This window comes from Rattus norvegicus, chromosome 17 (genome assembly GCF_036323735.1).
Source record: "Rattus norvegicus strain BN/NHsdMcwi chromosome 17, GRCr8, whole genome shotgun sequence".
Classification (NCBI taxonomy): domain Eukaryota; kingdom Metazoa; phylum Chordata; class Mammalia; order Rodentia; family Muridae; genus Rattus; species Rattus norvegicus.
In genome coordinates this window covers 18015742-18036938 of record NC_086035.1, presented here as the reverse complement: position 1 = coordinate 18036938, position 21197 = coordinate 18015742, and the positions used below count along the sequence as shown (strand labels likewise).

The 21197-nt window shown below is 46.0% G+C and overlaps 1 protein-coding gene across 15 annotated transcripts in view; it reads right to left on the bottom strand.

Moving 5' to 3' along the window:
* Kif13a (kinesin family member 13A) overlaps window positions 1–21197 on the bottom strand; it is a 182537-nt gene that overhangs the window by 117825 nt on the left and 43515 nt on the right. The window lies entirely within an intron of this gene.

Sequence of the window (21197 nt, the reverse complement as noted above, 5' to 3'; positions counted from 1 at the left end):
ACTCACTTTTCCAGTCAGTTGGGAGATAAATCATCTTGTGTAGATCCCTGAACTAAAGAGTTAAGAGAATGGCCAGGGTAGAATCAGGCACGAGGTGAGGGTGGGCACACAATGAAAGATGGCAGAAGAAAGGGCCCCAGTTCTAGGGAGATGTACCCTAAACACCAAAGGTCCCAGGCGCAGGAAGCCTGAGAGTTATAACACCATAACTTCTGTCAGTGGCTGAGGATACCAACAAGGAAGAAATGAGCCATGCTAACACTGCTTGTCTAGAATACTCATCCAGTACGCCTGAGGATCCCGGAACCTGAGGTCTGCCCAAGAATTGATGACCACGAGGTACCATCCAGTGCTGCGGGCTGCAGCCACCAACCGCTGCTGCTGGAAGCCAAGGGCCGCAGCATCTGTCACGTTTGGATGCCACTGGTGACAAAAGCCTCCAACTGAAGCATTTAAAACAAGAAAACATTCTTTGCCTGATGGTATAACCTTCTGGGTCTTTCAGTCCAGACTCTAGGCCTTGGCCACTCAAGGCTTGGACTGCCAAGAGCAGAAGAACTCATCTACCCATTACCCATGATTCCTGTCCAGGTAGAGAGAGTGTAAGGACCCAACCAGCTGTCTAGTAATGAGGTCATTCATTTTCTCTCTTCTCCTCCTCCTCCTTTTTTAAAAATTTTATTTTATCTTTTTACTATGTAGACCAGGTTGGCATTGAACTCACAGGCTTCAAGACCTGCCTCTGCCTCCCAAGTGCTGGGATTAAAGGCATGTGCTACTACACTGGCTTATTTTATTTTTAAATTATGGTGTGTGTGTGTGTGTGTGTGTGTGTGTCTGTGTGCACAGGGCCTAGAAGAGAGTATCAGACATCTGGGATTGAGTTTACCGCAGTTTTGAGCGGTCTGATGTGGGTTCAGGTTCTAGGGACAAAACTACAGGGACAATATGTGCTCTTAACCCTTGATGAGTAACAATGGTTGATACCATAATAAAATACAACACATACGCCACTGTTGGAGGTGGGAAAGTTTGTGGCATTACAACCATCAGATAAACTGTAAACAAGCTACAAAAGTGATTTCAAAGGAGGCTGAGATGCCGCTGTTGCCCAAAGTTTCTGTGTAAGAAAAGCGAAGCGAGCTGAGCCCACTGCAAAAGGATGGCTGAGAACTGGCTGCGTTAGCAGGGGCTTTCTGTCAGGACAGAAGGAAGAGGCAACCGCTCAAACTTCGACTATCTCTGCTTACACATTCACGCTGAAGGTTTCCCTTCACGCCACTTTGATGGAGCGCCCCAATCCACTTTCCACACAGAGCAGCTCGGCTGATCAATGCCTGTGTGCACTAACAAATACCTTAAAAGGGGTAATGTGCCTGACTCATCTTTCAACAAAAAGGAGGAAATGTGGGTGAATGAGGCAAACATGGGGCATACACAGCCAACTCTAAATACAGTCACACACCACACACACACTCGGGTGAGTGACAAGCCAACAGAAGACACTTACTGGTCCCACAAGGTTCTATCACCAGCAACACTATTATCTGAGCTTGTGTAAGTACTTTCTATGGTGTTAAAAGACACAGGATCATACTCTCAGAACCACTCATGGGGGTAAGTGATGGTTGCCTTTCTTCAGGGTTAAAGTTATGAGTCCCTGAGATACAGGCTAGCTGGTAACTTCTCACCATATGGGTCCCTCAACTAGTACTGGGTTAAAAGCGTGATTCATCCTTAAAAAAACAAAGACAAAACAAGCTTCATCAACCAGAAGTAGACAGCAGACTTGATTAACAAGGACAGTCAGACAGCCCTACTTCCCATCTCTGATAATATCCCTTCCTGCCTCACTATGGTCCTCAGCCACTTACATACAACCACAGGGACTTGGGTGAATTCTAGCCAGTGTGTGTGTGTGTGTGTGTATGATCATGTTCACATGTGTATGTGTAAATCTGTGTGTGTATGTCAACCAGTGTGTGTGTGTGTATGATCATGTTCACATGTGTATGTGTAAATCTGTGTGTGTATGTGAGCCAGTGTGTGTGTAAATCTGTGTATGTGAGCCAGTGTGTGTGTGTGTATGATCATGTTCACATGTGTATGTGTAAATCTGTGTGTGTATGTGAGCCAGTGTGTGTGTGTGTGTGTGTGTATGATCATGTTCACATGTGTATGTGTAAATCTGTGTGTGTATGTCAACCAGTGTGAGTGTGTGTGTGTATGATCATGTTCACATGTTTATGTGTAAATCTGTGTGTGTATGTGAGCCAGTGTGTGTGTGTATGTGTGTGTGTACGTTCATGTGTGTGTGTAAATCTGTGTATGAGCTGTGTGTGTGTGTGTAAATCTGTGTATGTGAGCCAGTGTGTGTGCATATGTGTGTGTACGTTCATGTTCATGTGTGTGTAAATCTGTGTGTGTATGTGAGACAGTGTGTGTGCATGTGTGTGTGTACGTTCATGTTCATGTGTGTGTGTGTGTGTAAATCTGTGTGTGAACCAGTGTGTGTGTGTGTGTGTGTGTGTATACGTTCATGTTCACGTGTGTATGTGAGTCTATCCGTGTGTGGATGTGGTTCATTTATTTGAGAGTGGGGCAGGAGGTTGGAGTGTGGGAACTGGTTCTCTCTTTCCACTATGTAGGTCCTAGGGATTGAAGTCAGGTCATCAGGATTGGCAGCAAATGCCTTTATCCATTGAGCCACCTTGCTGACCAAGATGCTCCCTTCTTGAGCTTCATCTTTTATATTCGTGTGTGTTCCCTCTCGCATCTCTAAATACGAGTGGTAAAGTACCTTACAGTCACAGACAGTGGGGATGAAAGATCACAGGGAAGTGATGTGCTTTAGAATCACACAGAGACACTCAAAGCCTCACTCCCCAGGCCCTCCTGTCCGCCCAGCCAGGACCCTGAAAACACACCAACGGTGAAGGTGATCACACAGAGGACGAGCCCTACAGTTTCTCCTTTTGAGAACCTCTGAGGAACTTCAGACCTCCTTACATTACTTTCCTTTTCACCTTGAACCTTCAGGGTAAACTGAGGCTGCAACTCTGACTTCAGAACAGTGAGGGCAGATAGGAACGGGGAGGAAATTGATACCAGGTCAGATTTCTGGAAAATTCCACACAGGTTCCAAACCGTATCTCTAGAAAGGTACAGTAAACTAAAATTCTATCCACAGTGGGCTCTTCATACAGAACACAGTCCCCTCAACTGGACTGACTTTCGTATTATTAACATAACCCTGTAATGATTGTTCTCCGAACAGTGAATAACACGTGAGTGGAGCCCGCTCTGCCAAGTGCACACAGGAAGACAGCACTCGCTCTGCCAACAGTTCCAACCAGAAGACATAGATGTAGGAGAAGGGAGACTGTTCTGAAGCAGTCATGACAAGCAGCTGCTTGGCTCCTCATAACGTGTTTCATCTCGAGGAACCGTCAGGAGGACTCAGCTGAGCCTGGGAAGACTATGGGAGGGTGTGGTGGGTATGGGTGGGAACGGTGACGTGTTGGGCAGAGAAAGGGCTTAGCTCCTACCCTACAGTGACTGGGCCAGCTGTTAGCAATCTGCTGGAGCTGAAGAAACAGCCACAGGGGCTGAGGCTGACACAGACACAGGACTGGACAGAAAGGAAGGCCAGGGAGATCAACTTAGAGGAAATCTTGACATGCTGCCTAGCGCAGTGTGAGTGACGGGTTTGGAGAATGGATGGCTTTCTTCCTACCCATTGGCTACTCTCTGTTTTCTATCATGGGTGACTTGCCAGTGACCGCCTCCCCTCAAACCTTCTAAATTATCAGGTCATGAATGACTGGGATGGAAAGGCAGAGAGAAACAGCCCATCACCGACTCTGCCCGAAGCACTGGGTGGAAAGCTGATACCCCAATTTTGTAAGTTCAAGGCTTACCTGTGCCAAAAGTGAGTTCAAGACAGAGGTGGGCGACTCAAAGTTAAAAGGAGGTTGGGATGGCGGCGGCCAGAGATCAGTGGGCAGAGCACTTGTCTAGCATTTGGTGAGGTACCATGCTCAATCTCCAGTGTCAAAAAAGAAAGAAAACTAAGCAAGCCTAAATGGAAGCAAATATCTGAGACCGAACAGCAAGATAGCCTTTAACTGCATTACATGGTGATGCTCAACGAACACTTCAAAAGCAGCGTCTGCTCTCCTCAGACTCGTTCATTTTCAATTGCTAAGTAGAACCACTCGCTAGTTCACCTCTCTGTGTTCGGGTGCTTAGTTCATAAAGCTCACAGTGAAGTACCAGAGTTGGGTGAATTCGTATGAATGCATCCACAGGGTGTTAGCTTACAGTGATGATGACCGTGCTTCTATGTAATTCTTCTAAAACCTGAAACGGGTCCTCAAAGCACACGGACTCTTTTACAATTCTATGACGTCATTTTGTCCCACAGCTATCCCTCAAGACTGGCTCCTCTGCCTTGTTCCCAAACATTATCTAGGTGGGATGACACTCAAACCAGTCCTCCCCCAGCACAGCTGGGGCCACAGGCGCCACGTAGACCATGTGCAAGGCCAGCTCTGTCTCTGTGGAGCTTCTCTTTGGTGAGTTCACCAATGACTTCTAAGTGCTCGTTCCTGGTCACTATGGCTACGATTCTTCAAGGATGGAGAAACTCACACTGGGTTTAACCACAACAAAATTAAGCAGAGAAACAAAACAAAACAAAAAACATGGGTCTCGGGAAATTTTCTGGTCCTGTCTTCAAAAGTATTATACTGAGGAGTTTGGCAAATGCTACAGCACAGAATAGATAACACCAGACTCAGGTCAGGGGTGGATTGGGTGTGTTGGCGCTGCAGTTCCAATTATTCAGAAGGCTGGGGCAGGAGGATTACTTGAGTTCAAGGAGAATACCATCTCAAAACCCTGACTATCGCCACCACAAACCAAGAGTGACGCACTCTATGAGGTCAATCTCAGAACACAATGTATATCAGTCTATGTGCTGTCACTAAAGGCTTGACTCCAATTAATGCCTTTTGGGGGCGATGGCGCTTTTTAACTTCCTGTTACTACTTTTTTATTTCCAAATTAACCTTCCATTCACATGAAAACTTGTACCATTTATCTATGTTACCATAACAATAATATTTTTCCTTCCTGCAGTACTGGGGACCAAAACCAGGGCGCTCACACATTCAAGGCAAAGCACTCTGCCACCGGATGACATTTGACTGCCTATATTAAGGAGTCAGCAACCTAGCTGGGTGTGGTGGTTGCAGGCCTTTGATCCTAGCACTCAGGAGGCAGAAGAAGGTGGATCTCTCCTAGTTCAAGGCCAGCCTGGTCTACAAAGAGAGTCCAGACAACCAGGGTTATATTACACAGAGAAACTCTATCTAGAAAAGCGGGGGTGGGGGTGGGGGTGGGGGTGGGCCAGAAATTGAACACCGGGCTCCCCGTAACGGCTCCTGAGGTTCCAAGGTAAGAGCTATGGCTGCCTTTTGTGAGCGCCTGCCCCAGCATGGTGCTTATGGGCAAAGACGTTAATGCCCAGCTTCACCCAATTCCACTCCACTACATTGTAGCAAAGTGACGTTGGACACAGTGTTTAAACTTTCAGTGGGGGGGGGGGGGGAGATCCTCCAGCTGCCACATAATAGGCGCAGGGAGGGTTAACAGAATTAATATTCATGAAGTCTTTGGAGGAATCAGAGCGACACACAGGCTACACAAGAGCCTCCACTGTCAGCTGCTTTTACTCACAAATCCCTTCTCCACCTGACACCTGCTGGTGCTGGTGCCAGATGCTGGTTAACTTTGACAGCCTGCAGGACGGACCAGCCGCTTGAGGGCTCCATAGCGAGAGGCCCCTGAGTCAGCAGCCCACTTAACCCTGCAAGGTATCTGTGCAGAACCAGCTACTTTCAAGGTCACATTGAGTTGAATCACCGGGGCCGGAAATCACGTCTATTACAAAATGAGATCTTAGGAGGCATGCTGACTGGGCAGGATGTCATTTTTCATCCCGTGTCCAATACAGACCGGAGAGCAGCAAATGAAGGTGCCAGTGATATGTCTGTGACAGAAGTCACACGGGTAGTTAGCACTTACAGCAATGTCATCCTCTAGGTTAGAATGTACATGATTATTTTTTAAAAAGCTCACGACGCAACAGGGCCAGAAAGTTTTGATTTTAAGCCTAAATATGCTTTAACAAGGAGAGATCCACAGATCTATTTGAAATTCCATCCAGTGCAGAGGACGAATTGGGAGTAACATGGAGTCCAGAAGTCATAAACAGGCAAATCTGAGGCCAGTGTGCAAAGGCGTGGGATCACTACAAGACAGCTGCAGATGTCTCTTCCCTCTATGCCACGCACCCTCGCCCACCATCTGCAACACCCATATCATCTCTATTACTTCCAATGAACTGCAAACATCTCATTTGCCTGTGCTATTTATGTGGCCAAACACCACAAAGAGACCATTTGCTCATTAGGCGAACAGCCAGCATGAACCCAAAGAAAACCTTCCTGACAGAATTCTTCAGGATCACAGACGCCCCTGAAAGAACTGCTGGAAATCTGGGCAAGTCTTGAGGGAGCGGAAGGCAAGCCAGAACAGCAAAGTCCCATATGTGGGGAATGCTGTGTTCTAACCCAGCCTGAGGTATGAATGAGAGGCCGAAGCTCAGCAGTCTCTCCTCTGTTCTGACCTCAGCTGGCTATCCGCAAACAGGCAATAGCCTGCACGCAACGTCGGTCCTCCCTTAGAGAGCAAAAAGAGAAAGGGAAGACCACCCAATGCTCCGAATTGACCACCTTAGTTAGAAAAGCCACTAGCGCTATTCCAAAACTAGAAAGGACAAAATCAACTTCAAAGAAAACAAAACAAAGCAGTTCCATAGCGGGATACCGAACCCATAACTTCACACAGCGGCCAGTGAAGTTTGTGCCGCCGCCACCAGAGGGTCGGCTGTGTTTCCATGACTACAGAAAGCTTGCCCCGCCTACCTCACCGCTGGGAGGCTGACGCTAATTCTGGAGTTATGAATGGTTTTGGACACCTTATCAATGAGTTCCCACTCAAACAGGAGGGAGATATTATTCATTTCTCAGAGGGGCAAACTGCCCAAAAGAGCAGCCACATGGTCGCCAGCAAGATGACTCAGGAGGTAAAAGCACGCTGCCCAGCCCGAAGATCTGAGTTCAAATCCCTGGGACCCATATAGAGGAAATAAAAAAACCAATTCATGCAAGTTGACATCTGACCTCTACCCATACATAATACATGATAGTATGTGTACACACACTCGCGCACGTGCTCGCACACGCGCGCGCACACACACACACACACACACACACACACTCCACAATCAACCAACCAAGGGGGGGGGTGTAAAATAAAATTAGAATAGTCACAGGGCAAAGCTGGAATTAAAACTTAGCTCAGATCTTTTGGGGGCTACCCTTCGACTCAGAATGTCTCTCTACCATTCTCCTGGTTTAAAACCCTTCAACAACTTCTTATTCTTGTAGGGAATGGACAACCATAGTCCTGATTGTGTCCACAAAATGTGGTCTTCTATTTCTACTCACCGACTGAGAGCGCATTAGACTCTCCCACCACCCAGCAATCCCGCCATGCCCGGCCCTCTACCCCATACCTCTCCTCTTTGGCACAAGGGTCCGTCCCTTGAGACCTTCTCCAACTCCCAAATCCTGTTCACTGACATAGGTATTGTTCCCTCATTGCTCCTGTATCCACTTTACAGCGAGCTGCTCCAGGGGCTGCCTGGTCCATTGTCATCTATCCCCAGTTCCAGAATTATTGTGGACCTCCTATATGGTTACGTACATAGTGTGTGTGTGTGTGTGTGTGTGTGTGTGTGTGTGTGTGTGTGTGTGTGTGTGTTAGGGAAGGGTCTCAAAAAACTTGACAATGCCAGAAGATTTTTTTTTTTTTTTTGGTTCTTTTTTTTCCGGAGCTGGGGACCGAACCCAGGGCCTTGCGCTTCCTAGGTAAGCGCTCTACCACTGAGCTAAATCCCCAGCCCCGCCAGAAGATTTTTGAACTTGCAACTGCTAGACGTTAGCTCAAATCAAATGTGTGACGGCTATGTTTTCCCAGGGCTTACTCGGTTTGCATCCTGTGACGTCACTGCTGTCTCTGCTCTGTGGTACACGCCACCAGCACGCCATGCAATACCAATACACTCTGCCAGGCACACCGTGGCCCGGATTTAAAACTGCTGTGTGTCAGGCATCGGCATGTCTTCCCTGCAAGTGCAAAGGTTTCAGTTCTTATAGAAACAGTAAGGGGGGGGGGGTGCGATTTTCCAAAACAATGATTTGTGCTATGTCCCTGCTGTCATTCATCAGCGTGTAACGATCAGATGGGTATGGCACCGGATTGTACCATCTCAGAGCGCTTGGCTCAGAAACTGCTGTGAGAGATGCTGGCATGAGTTTCAGGGCTTTCGATTTGGGGGTTATTTTTTCTTTTTTTTTTAAATCATTAAATGAATCTTGGCTTGGGATTAGAAGAAAATTTCCAATAACTTCTGAAATGGCTCCAAACGCTCATCTGCTATTCTGTATGGTATGTTTCTGTGAAGCAGTGCTCCTCTCACCACTGACAATTACACAATCAAAATATTGATCGATTCTGAAAAGCCGATGAAGAGGCTTGACTCTCTCAGTCAAATATTCGGCCAAGGTTCTAAATTCTTTATGAAAAAAAGAAAAAGACACGTCCATCAATCTCATTAACGCACACACCGGCTTTCCTCTTTAATACGTAGAAAAATCTAAGTATAACCAAAAAGCTGTTTCAACATAAACTTGTTATTCCCAGTGTCTGACTTACACAGATGTGGTTTACACCTATATACCTTATACAGATGTGGTTTATACCTATATTCCTTATACAGATGTGGTTTACACCTATATACCTTATATAGATGTGGTTTACACCTATATACCTTATACAGATGTGGTTTATACCTATATACCTTATACAGATGTGGTTTACACCTATATACCTTATACAGATGTGGTTTACATCTATATACCTTATACAGATGTGGTTTACACCTATATACCTTATACAGATGTGGTTTACACCTATATACCTTATACAGATGTGGTTTACACCTATGTGCCCCATACAGATGTGCCTTATACCTATGTACCCCCGGGTCACACAAACACCCTTTGGACAAAATTTAAGAAGCCTGTGGTAGGCAATGCCAGGAAAGGCTGGTTGACACTCGTCCTGGGCTGTCCTCTGTCAGGTCTGGCTCAGGGCCTGGGTGCAGGAGAGGATGTTTACAGAGAATAAACACATAGGTAAGAGGAGCCTCGGAAGTCTGTATCAGAAGGATGCAGTCATAGGATGTGAGCATGGGTAACATTTGAAAGCGGCCATGTTTACATAAAATAGGAGCGTGTGTTTTACCAATGCAGGAACAAAAGCTGAACAAAGCCCAAGTTGCACTAGCTAGATAATAGTCATCATCTTCACTTTAAGAAAGAAGAAAAGACCATGTGGGTATAACTACTTCTTTGACAGTGGCCCAAGTAATCCCCTCGATGAGATCATTTTGGAATTTTCTAGGTTTGAAAACAAACGCAAACAGCTGAGTTTTTATTAGCGCTGTGGTCACTTCCATAAGGGTATTTGGAAATGAAGCAATGGGTGTGACCCTTTGCTGGCTCCCTCGGCGAGGACACAATGGAAGGGAACATCTGCCAAAACGTAGGAGAAACAAGGTGGAGAGAGGAAGGGAGGAGAGGCCATCGAGGCCAAGCACAGGAAGAATAACTCACTCTCTTCCTGTGCACCAAAGACCATCTGAGCTCCATCCCCAGAAACCACATTTAAAACCAGCCGGGGGAGGGCCGGCGACATGGCTCAGCTGATGAAGGCCCTTGTCCTGAAGTTTGGTGATCCAAGTTTGATTCCCAGACCCCACAAGGTGGAAGGGGAGACCCGAGTCTCACTACCTGGTCCCTGACCCCTATGTATGCTTTGCGGCACGCCGACATGTGGCACCCACACACATGAGTGAATGAATATGTTTTAATTTGGGTGTGGTATCACCCAGTTGTGATCCCAGTGCTGGGAGGCAGAGGGGACAGATCTTCCTGGAGCTCCCTAGCCATCCTGCCTAGCCCATTTGGCAAGCTCCGGGCCAGTGAGAGAACTTGTCTCAAAAAATGGATGCTAAGGTTAACCTCTGGCCTTGACATGCATAAATACACACATGTACACACCCCAGTACACAGACATATGCACATACACCTGTATACACACATGTGCCTACATACTAAAAAGAGAGGAAGAGGAAGAAGAGGAAGGCTCATCTGTACACTTATGCAGAAAAGAGGCATTAGTTTCACACTGAGAGGACTCAAGAGCTGGAGAAAACCCCCAAGAGCCCTTTCTCTACAAGAAAAATAAGTGCCCACAGTGACAGAGGAACCGACTGCCTTGCAGGTTTAAAAGGCCAAGTGACATGGAAAAGTCAGAGTTCATACTGCTTTCTACAGAACCACTGAAAAGCCAAACCTAAGAATGGAAAAATCATCCTGGATACACCCCAATCCTTTACAGCATGGCTCCCCATCTGATGTGACATAAGCCCCCAAACTAACCCTGAAGGAAAGAAGTCTTTGAATACCATACTCAGTATCATTCCATTGACATAAGACTTCAAAAGATAAAAAAGGTCAAAACTAAAAAATAAATCACTTGGGGGGACCGGGGTTCAATGTAAAACCATTCTGCTGAGAACAGAGGAATGATGGCTGCCAAAGGTGGGGAAACAGCATTAGCAGGGCAGGTGACTGAAGACTGCCTCTGCTTCTTCGGCTGGACGCAGGCTACATGGGTGTATGCATGTGCTGTTACTCTTTGGTTGAGCGCGGCTCACACATTATCAAAGGTAATGTCCTAAAAAAAAAATCTTTTTTTGTGACTCTCCCTAAGTCTTCAGGAGAAAATGAATTTAAAATACATGGTGGGTGGAGCAGGAGGAACCAAGTATTAGAGATCTGTCAGCCCAGTGAGGTAAAGAATCGCCCAGGAATTTAGTTAATTCTTCACAATTAAGGCAGGAAATTCTAACAAATCTCCCCCCTGGTCCCCAGGACTGTGGTGGTGGTAGGTAGTCTGTCTGTCTTTTTCAGGAACGTGGAAAGACATTATGTGATAATTAAGAGGGGACCTTCTTCACAGTGACTCCAGCAAAGGACACAAATGCTCCACAGACTGCTTTAACTATTCAGGCCAGTACAGACGGGTTGCAGAATCTTCCCAAGCTCTAAGGATTCCATAGGAGCCCCTTAGAGCTTTCCCAAAGCTCCCTACATTTCCAGTCAGCTGTCTACCACGTTTGAGCTGCACCACATGATACAAGTCTTTTCTTCTCACCTCAGGCATCAGTAAGATGAAACTCCCCCGTCACTAAGATGTGCTCAGCTTAAATACCCCAGCAGAGTAACCTCTGTATCCACAGAGCAAGCTCTGTCAGGATAGCCATGACACACGCTTTCAACAGCCAACGCACCAACACGCACCGAATACCTTTTTAATGTCTGATCTTGGAATTTTAAAATAATTTTATTCAACCATTTTTCTCACCTCCAAAATCACTGACTGTTGAAACTTGAAGGTACCATGGGCAGAGACACTAAATTATTCATTTGAGATATGATTTACTTGGACGCTGAGAGACGTCACGCAGACTGGTAGACACGGGACCCGGTCTTAATTTGAAATGCTTTCCCGATGACCAATTACAAAATGAGTTACAGGTGCTTTCAGTTTGAGGGTTTTTCTGTACAAAGTGGAGATGCGAGGTGCCCGTGGGATATATTGAGCTCTGCTGATTCAAAGTTCAATGTGTAGCTGTGACCTTCTTTGTATGATATAAAAGCTGACATTTTCCCTGGCTTAATCGATAGAAGTTCTTTAGGAAGTAAACTCTGCAATAGTAGGACTTGACAGGTCAAATGAAATATCTATAACAATAAATAAAATTTCTACCAAGGGCAGTTTCTCTTAAAGTTTGCACTGACCATAAACTTAATATATATGCATTCTCCCAACAGTTACCAACGCCACTGAGCAAGGACGAAGACCTCTGGCAAGGACAGCATTAACAGCTCAGAAGACGTGGATCACAGGGGGTAGAATAAAGCAGAGTGACGGTACACACCTATAGTCCAAGCATTCAGGGGGCTGAAGCAGGGGGATTGTTGTGAGTGTGAGGCCGATCTAGGCTGCACAGTGAGGTCCAAATTTTTCTGATTCCTGGTTGTAGCTGGGTATGAAGTGAAGGCTTACCTGGGTCAGAAAGGACAGCAATGCATCTTTACCAAGCCTAGGTTATCTGTTCTGCCTGTCCCTACGTCACAGAGCACCCAGGAAGGCAGAGGACAGACACCTGGATATATTCCCAAGAGAATACCTACACATGGTCTCCACATCAGTTTCAAATTACCCTCCAGAAGAAGGAAAACATCGACAAAAGCCTCACAACTGTGTGGATATCCAGAACTGTTCTGACAGACAAACACCCAAGCAGGAGGAGCTATGAACGCAGACAGCCTCTTCCGCGGCCGCAGAAGATGAGAAGCACCGTTACACCAAGGATGCTAAAGACTGGAGCGAAGAGATTTCCTTGTAAACTGATAAGAAGTGGGCAGGGACAGGAAGCACGGATGAGGCTGGGCAGTGTAGTTCACATCTACAAGAACAGGCTACCTTAGCTACACGCTGAGCTCCAAGCCAATCTGAGCCAGAGAGTCTTGTCTCAAAAACAAAAGTGAGAAATCATTTTATTTTTTCTAAAAGAAATGAAGAATAGAGCTATCTTTTACTAAAATGTGAAGACTGTGGGAAGAGCTCATTTAGTGGAGGGGAGGGGGCTCTGGTTATACATGTGCTATCTCCAAAATTGCTCCATGAGGAAGGAAGCAGCCAGTGTAGTTACATATGAAGTCAAAATAAAGATGTGTAGGCCCTGAACCTGAATGAAAGCGGTTCAGTCTATCAGATAGCATGAGGAGAATACGTACAGAGGGACCTCTTCACGGTCACTTTGTTTATTTTATGTATATGAGCACATTGTAGCTGTCTTCAGATACACCAGAAGAAGGCATCGGATCCAATTACAGATGGTTGTGAGCCACCATGTGGGTGCTGGGATTTGAACTCAGGACCTCTGGAAGAGCAGTCGGGTGCTCTTAACCACTGAGCCATCTCTCCAGCCCTTCACGGTCACTTTGAAAAGGCAGACCATTTCAGGCATGGTGCTGTGAGAAAGCAACTGATTTCCTGGATGTTTGAGTGAGGAGGTATCATGAACAGGGTACACCCATGGGAAAAAGTAGGTTATCCATGGTGTGTGTATGTGTGTGTGTGTGTGTGTGTGTGTGTGTGTGTGTGTACATACATGCTCAAACACACAAGCATGCAAACGCACGTGTATATTGCATTAAGTTTTGCACATTAAATTTTCCACCACATAATTTAAAAACATGTTTGATTAACAGCACTCACACAGAATAAAGCAGCTACTGACATAAGGAGCAAGATCCACGTGCTGTTTGTTCTTGGGGTCTGTCATGAGCTAGGCGACACCAGAATGTCAGACCTGGAAACTGGTTACTAAGGAAGATATGTTGGGAGAAGAGAAGCAAATGGACGGCAAGCCTATGCAGACACACAAAGGGCTGTGCTTATTAAACACATCGATCATTCCTGTCCTGACCCCAACCGATGGTCAGAGCGGCACAGGAGCAGCTGAACGTACAGCCTGTATAAACCAATTATCTCTCGATAAAGGTGTCTGGAAGGAGCGCATACAGATCACGCTGCTATTAATTCCAGAAGGAAGCATTTATCTTTTGCTAACAGATGCAGCGGCTGAGGGGTTTGGTTCCTGTAAAGTTCCATGATGCCCTCACACATTTGTGCATCTCTGTAGTTCAGGTAATTGGATAAACATAGTCTCAGAGTTTGTGGTCAAAAAATGTCCAAAACACTACAAACTTGGTCTCAGGTGAGGTTTAAAGAACTCTTTCCACACAAGTCAGAAGCAATCCCAGGAGGGAAATGAGCGTTTCCAGACACCATGCAGCTCGGGACCTGGGGACATCACTTTGCCAGCCATATCAGGTGTCACCACCAAAGACCACAGAAGCCAGGGTGAGTTACACTTCACTGACCAAAGTAGTTTTCAGGACCAAGAAGGGAAGAGGAAATGCAGATTGTTTTGCTGTTGTTCTACTACACCTTATACACGAGAAGCAGATTAGAGCGGAACACCGGTCTCCCAATTAACACCTGCTCTCGGTCGTCTGCATCATGATGTCCATGACACTGAAACAACCGAACATCAGTGACAAAAGGTCTCCTCCAGCCCTGAGGAAGGCCATGTGTGTCAACTGGCGTCATAAAAAAGCCTTTAAAAAATTTATCAAGTTTACACCAGGCAGTGGTGGCCCATGACTTTAATCCTAGCACTTAGAAGGCAGAGGTAGGGGGTTGAGGATTTAGCTCAGTGGTAGAGCGCTTGACTAAGAAGCGCAAGGCCCTGGGTTCGATCCCCAGCTCCGGAAAAAAAAAAGAAAAGAAGAGAAAAAAAAGGGGGGGGCTGGGGATTTAGCTCAGTGGTAGAGCGCTTACCTAGGAAGCGCAAGGTCCTGGGTTCGGTCCCCAGCTCCGAAAAAAAGAACACAAAAAAAAAAAAAAAAAAAAAAAAAAGAAGGCAGGGGTAGGTGGATTTCTGAGACTGAGACCAGCCTGGTCTATGTAGTGAGTTCCAGGACAGCCAGGGCTACACAGAGAAACCCTATCATTAAAAAAAAAAAAAAAAAAAAAAAAGTTTACAGGGACATTTGCAAAAGTATATGGCCAAGGTCACGCAAATCCTGAACATCAACTTCAGAATGACATGGGTCACCCTAACCACTCGGTGTGACTTTAGAAAGACTGGCAGATGAATGAGAAGAAACGTTAAGATCATCAAAACTAAAACTAACATAAATGCTAACCACAAGAGTGTGAACCAGGGCTGAAGAAACGGCTCAACAGGTAAAGGTGCTTGTCCCGACCCCAACCACCTGACGTAAAGACTTGGGAACTGTGTGGTGGAAGAAAAAAGGTGACCCTAAGACTTGTCCTTTGACCGATATATGTGCACCATGTATGTGTACACACATCACAGACACATTAAATAAAATATAATAAAAAAGATTATGAACAATCAACTATGTGAGCCTTCTAGAATGAGCCCTCCTCACAAGCAGGGACTCAAAAAATTTCTTTAACAAAGCAACTCTTTAGGAAAAAATTAGTAACATCATTATCATCACGTTTTTAGAGATAAAGTCTTGTGATGTCCCACCAGACTAGCCTCATGACCCTCCCAACATGACCTTTGATGGCCGGGATTATAGGTGTGCATCACGACACCTGGGCCATAATTAATTTTTCTACTGTTAATTGTTATGTAATGACTAGAATATCTTGTCGCTGTGTCGGGATACCTAATAAGGAACAGCCTAAGGGAAGCAGGCTACATTTTAGCACAAAGTTTAGGAAAAGGAACCGTGTATGGCGATAGAAAAGGCACAGCAGCAGGGGTGGAACCTGCTCATCACATGACACTAGGGGCGGAGCCTGCTGGTCATAGGACAGCAGGGGCGGGGCCTACTGGTCACACGACACCAGCACTTAGAAAGCAGAGCAGTAAACAAGTGAAGCCAGGCCTATCAAATCCCGCTTCTCCTCCACTTCCTAAAGGCTCCACAACCTTCTAAAACAGTGTTATCATCTAGGGACCACGTGTTTCAGCATACAAGCCTGTCTCAGTCACAGTTCTACTGCTGTGAAGAGACACCATGACCAAGGAAAGTCTTGGGAAAGAAGGCATTTAATCGGAGGCTTGCTTATAGTTTCAGAGGGAAAGTCTGTTGGCATCCTGGTGAGGAGTACGGCAGTGTACAGGGTGGGATGCTTGGTGCTAGGGCAGTAGAGAAGAGCTACGCCCCATCTGTAGGCAGCAGACAGAGAGAAACGCTGGGCCTGCTGTGAGCTTTCTGAAACCTCCAATCTCATCCCCCAGTGACGCACTTCCTCCCACAAGGCCACGCCTCCTAATCCTTCTCAAATAGTTCTAATCCCTGGTGCCTGGAGGCTATGGAGTCATTCTTATGCAAACCACCACAGAGCCCAGAGGGGACAGTTCCTATTTAAACCACAACACCCATTTTAGGATAAAACTAAATCTAGGACCCGGTTCTATCTTGTCCTGTATGTCAGTAACGAGGCCTTACACTGAGGCTAACCTGCACGTGATCCCACCACCGTGATGACCAACAGCCCTCAGGGACACACAGGTAAAAGACGGGTGACTATGAGGTACCTGCTACCCGAGTCTCTGAAGAACCCTCCATCGAAGAAAAGGAAGAAAAGGAGAGCTCACCTGCAGGGCTTACAGATTTGATACCATGAATAGTCCGTCCATCCGTCCGTCTCCCCACCCCCAGTTATGGTCATGTGCAATAAAAATCAGAAACCAGGGCAAAAGTCGAGATTTGTTTTGAAACTTTCATCCACAGTCATCAAACCCACCGTGGAGCATTGACTTGGGAAGTGAACGAATTGTCAGCTTGCCTGGGGCTGCAAGATGCCGCGAAGAACTTTCACAAAATGCCTAAGACCCCCGGCTTCCGGATGCAGCCAGGGAGCAAGGAAATGACCAAGACATTCCCCAGGTGAGAGAGCCACTTTATGTAACAGACTCCACTTCCACGGAGACGGTAAATACTTTAACTTCCTGGAGACTGCGTGAGGAAAAGAACTCAGGGCTATCAGGAAAAACATGATTCAGACGCTATCTTGCCTTTCCTCACGCTGTCTGACCTCACCGGCCATTCAACAGCCAGTGCCCCCGCCAAACTGGCTGGGTGGAGCGGAAAGGAGACCGGAGCCTCAGACCTGCCAGAACCTTCCTCAGGACAGCAGATGAAGGAAATAAGTAAGCTTCTGCAAAGCGGGTGGCAGTGGGTGCTGGTCCTGCTGCTAACCAGCCTTCTCCAGCCCAGGATCAGCTGGTCTTTAGGATAATCACGGCATTCACAAAGCTGACGTCCATTTACTGACCGGGACCCAATCCAAGATGGCAGTCGACCGGCCTGAGATTTTGTAGACTCAAACCTAACCCTAATTCCTCTGGGTTCTAAGATCCATGTTTTCTACACTAGTTGAGGGCCAGGATTATTTTGAGAAGGAGCCTCTCTAAAAATACCAACGAGACACATGCATGCACATAGTTTGTAGGAGGCACGGCGTCCTTCATGTGTCCTCACTCGCAGTACTGTGCGCATGCGTTTCCTGAGACCCCAGGGCCAAACTTCCTCGGGGTGCAGTGTTATTTCCCGGGCCGGGGTTTTGCTGTTGGCTCATTGGTTACTGGTTTACCCTGAGACGAAGTGGACAATTATCATCTTGGTGGTGACTTCTACTAACTTAGACGAATTCCTCTCCCTTCTCTCATGTTCTTCCAAAGGGCTATTAAAGACAATTCGGGTGCATGAGACAGCCTTCATGGAGAAATGCAGGGCACAGCTTATGAGTCTGTTCTGAGTGGAGTTTGTAAGCATCTCCTGAACACATGGACTCGCTGACAAGAACTGACATAGGAGATCCCTGGGAGAAGTAAGGTCCCTTTATTTTTCAGGTTGTGCACCTAAGTGAATTATGTATACCACATACATACAGGAGTCCACGGAGGTCAGAAGAGTACACTAGATCCCCTGGAACTGGAGTCACGGGTGGCCGTGAACAACCACGTGGGTGACGAGAACCAAGCCATTGTCATTCACAGTGATAGTAAGTGCTTTTAACCAGGAGGCCATCACTCCAGCCTCAAACGAGGCCTTCCTATATGACTATACTGTAGAAAGGCCAGGGGCAATACACTACACCATGCAGTCTTTTAGCTTTTATAGAATTTACAACTAGACAGTAGAGGACAATAAACACTGTGTGGGCCACGAGATGTCAAGAAATAGCCTTATAATGCCAATATATACATACATATACATACATGTACATATATGTACATACACATACATATACATATATACATATATACATATACACACACACACACACACACACATATATATATATATATATATATGAAATAACTCCAATACTACTCCTGATGATGAGAACCGCACCCTGTCACTGGAAACAACAAATTCAGAAACACTCAAAGGCAGAATAAGAAGCCTCTCTAGTCCTCCTGTCTGGAGACGATCAACTATTGGTGACATAATCGTGAGTACTCACTCCTTCTAGACCTCCTTCATTCCTGGCCTTTCTCAGACCAGTCTCCAGACTGAGCTAGATCAGCATCAACTGCAAAGTCCCGCCAACCACAGACCCATCTGCCCACTGCGGACCTACTGGACAAGACACTCTAGGGGTGAGACACAGCCACGAGCTTTAACAAGCCCTCTCTCAGCGCTCTGATACTGTGGCATTCCGTACTCTGTGCTCACGTGTACACGTGCAGTTACATATGCACATACCTCCCCTCTGCCCAACACGGGAACGAGGAGCACACGGTGTTTAAAATTTAAAGCTTGCACTTGGCGTCGTCAGATTCCTATTTTGAAAGCTGCCTAAATATTGCATAAACACTTCACCGTACGCCTGGATGCCTTGCACACGGGTCAGCAGTACTGCAAAATGGTTCATATAGCAAATTCAATTAAACACCAAGAGTCAGCCAGACTGAAACACTGTTGGCCGAATACACAAGTCATTTAGCAATGCTCGGGTCCAATGGAATCCATTTTAGCCACATCTGAGCAGTTACATAAGGTGTTCAAATTATTTTTAAGATAAGGAGCATTTTCATTAGCCACTCTGCATCCCTGTCTGTGGGTCTATTTTTGGTTCCTCAGAAACTTGACTTGCTGTCCAACATTCCAGCACTGAACAAACACTTCCTGCCTCATCAATGTGACACATGGGTACTGTCACCTAAACACTCTGGCTGTGCCCCACTCCTCAAGTACAACAGAGCACCACCGCACCGTCCTAGGGTGAGACTCACACACTGCCCTGTAGGAATCAGTCGCAGGAGACTCAGACTTAGGGAGGAGGGTGACTGAGAGCAGAGAGGAGGGTAGTCAGGTGGGAGAAAGCAGGGCCTGACTTGGCGAAATTACTTCTCCAGCTCTAGAGTACAAAAACAAATTCAGCTTTGTGACCCTGGCCTTGGCATTTAAACCCTTTGGGAACTCAGTTTCCTCTCTCATTAAGAAGAGGAATGGAGGGGCTAGTGAGATGGCTCAGTTGTTAAGACCACTGACTGCTCTTCCAGAGGTCCTGAGTTCAATTCCCAGCAACCACCTGGTAGCTCACAACCATCTGTAATGGGATCTGACGCCCAGACATATGTCTGAAGACAGCCATAGTATACTCATACATAAAATAAATAAATAAATCCTTTAAAAAAAAAAACAGTGTAGGGCCCCAGCAACACATACCATATGGTACAATTCAACAGAGAGTGAGAAAAAGAGGTGGAAACTCCAGGTATGGTGGTACATACTGCAAATCTCATCATTTGGGATCCTGAGTCAAGTCCAGGTTGCTCTGGGCTACAGAGCAACACCTTGGTTTTTTTGTTTGTTTGTTTGTTTTGTTTTGTTTTGTTTTTGCACGGCATGATTAGCCACTGGACTTTAACAGTTGTCTAGATGGGTGAAGAGCAGGTGAAGCAGTCTTTTCTCTTGACAAAGAGAAGACATTCCAACTGCCTCCGTCTGCATCAGCAATGCCAAAGCAGCACAACGACGCAGCAGGCCAGACCCAGCAGGGAAGACATTCCAGGTGAGCCCTCAGACAGAAGCCTGCTTGCTGACTGCACCGCTTTCCAAGCTTTCCACGGGTAAAACCCAAACCTCACTGAGCGTAGCTTCTCCACTTAGTGAGGTTCCCGGCGCTGTGTGGGGATTAAAGTACGAAATGCTTGGAACAATGACACATCTATGCATGCACATGTCCTTATGACCAGTAAACGTCTGCTAGGAGCATCAATATTACTGGGAATGCCAGAGGTCCCATCTAAGAGACAAGGATAAAGGGAAGCCAAGGTCTGGAGCAGAGTACTGGCCTAGCCTGTATTAGGTTCTGGCTCTCATCTCCAGCAGCCCACAGACATCTGTAAACATCACAGTAGTCCTGAAACCACAAAATACACCTACATGACCAGGACCTGGCATCATCAGGAAAGCAGTTTAGCCTGAATGAGCAGTGGGTAAGCAAGATGGTTTACACTGGTCTAAAGAAAAAAAAATGCTGTGTGAATCTAATGACCTGCGTTCAATTCACGTGGTGGAGGGAGAAGAACTGAATCTTCCTAGTTATCTTCTGATCTCCACATGCACAAGTGACATGTGTACACACCGCACACACACACACACACATATATATGCATTCACTCACACACATAGACACACATGTACATTTACACACATGTAGACACACACACATACATACACATATATACACACACATATACACATACATGCACATATACACATTCACACACATACATATATACACATACATATATACACACATGCATATATACACATACACACATATACACATACATATATACACACATATATACATACACATATACATTCACACACATACATATATACACATGCATACATACACATATATGTGCATACATATATAAACATATACACACATATACACACACATATATATTCACACACATATATATACACATACATATATAACACACACACACACACAACACAGTAACTAATGAAAACAAACACCCCAGCCAATGCAAACAGAAGAAATAAAATAGTAAGACCACTTAAGCCAACATCTCCAGCACTATCCTTTGAATAAAGAAAAGAATTGGATGAACGAGAACAGAAATCAAAGTTATGCAGCGACTGGAATTTTCACCGGTTTGCAGTTCACTGCCCCGCCAGGTGTGGTCTTAGCCCCCCAGCACAGAAGCATCACGTCTGCCCCCTTCAACTGTCTTTACCTGCAATGTAAAACATCAGACAAGCTTTTCTCCTGATGGAAAATTCTGACTACTTCACTCCCTGAGCGGGCTCAGCAGTAACCCCGTA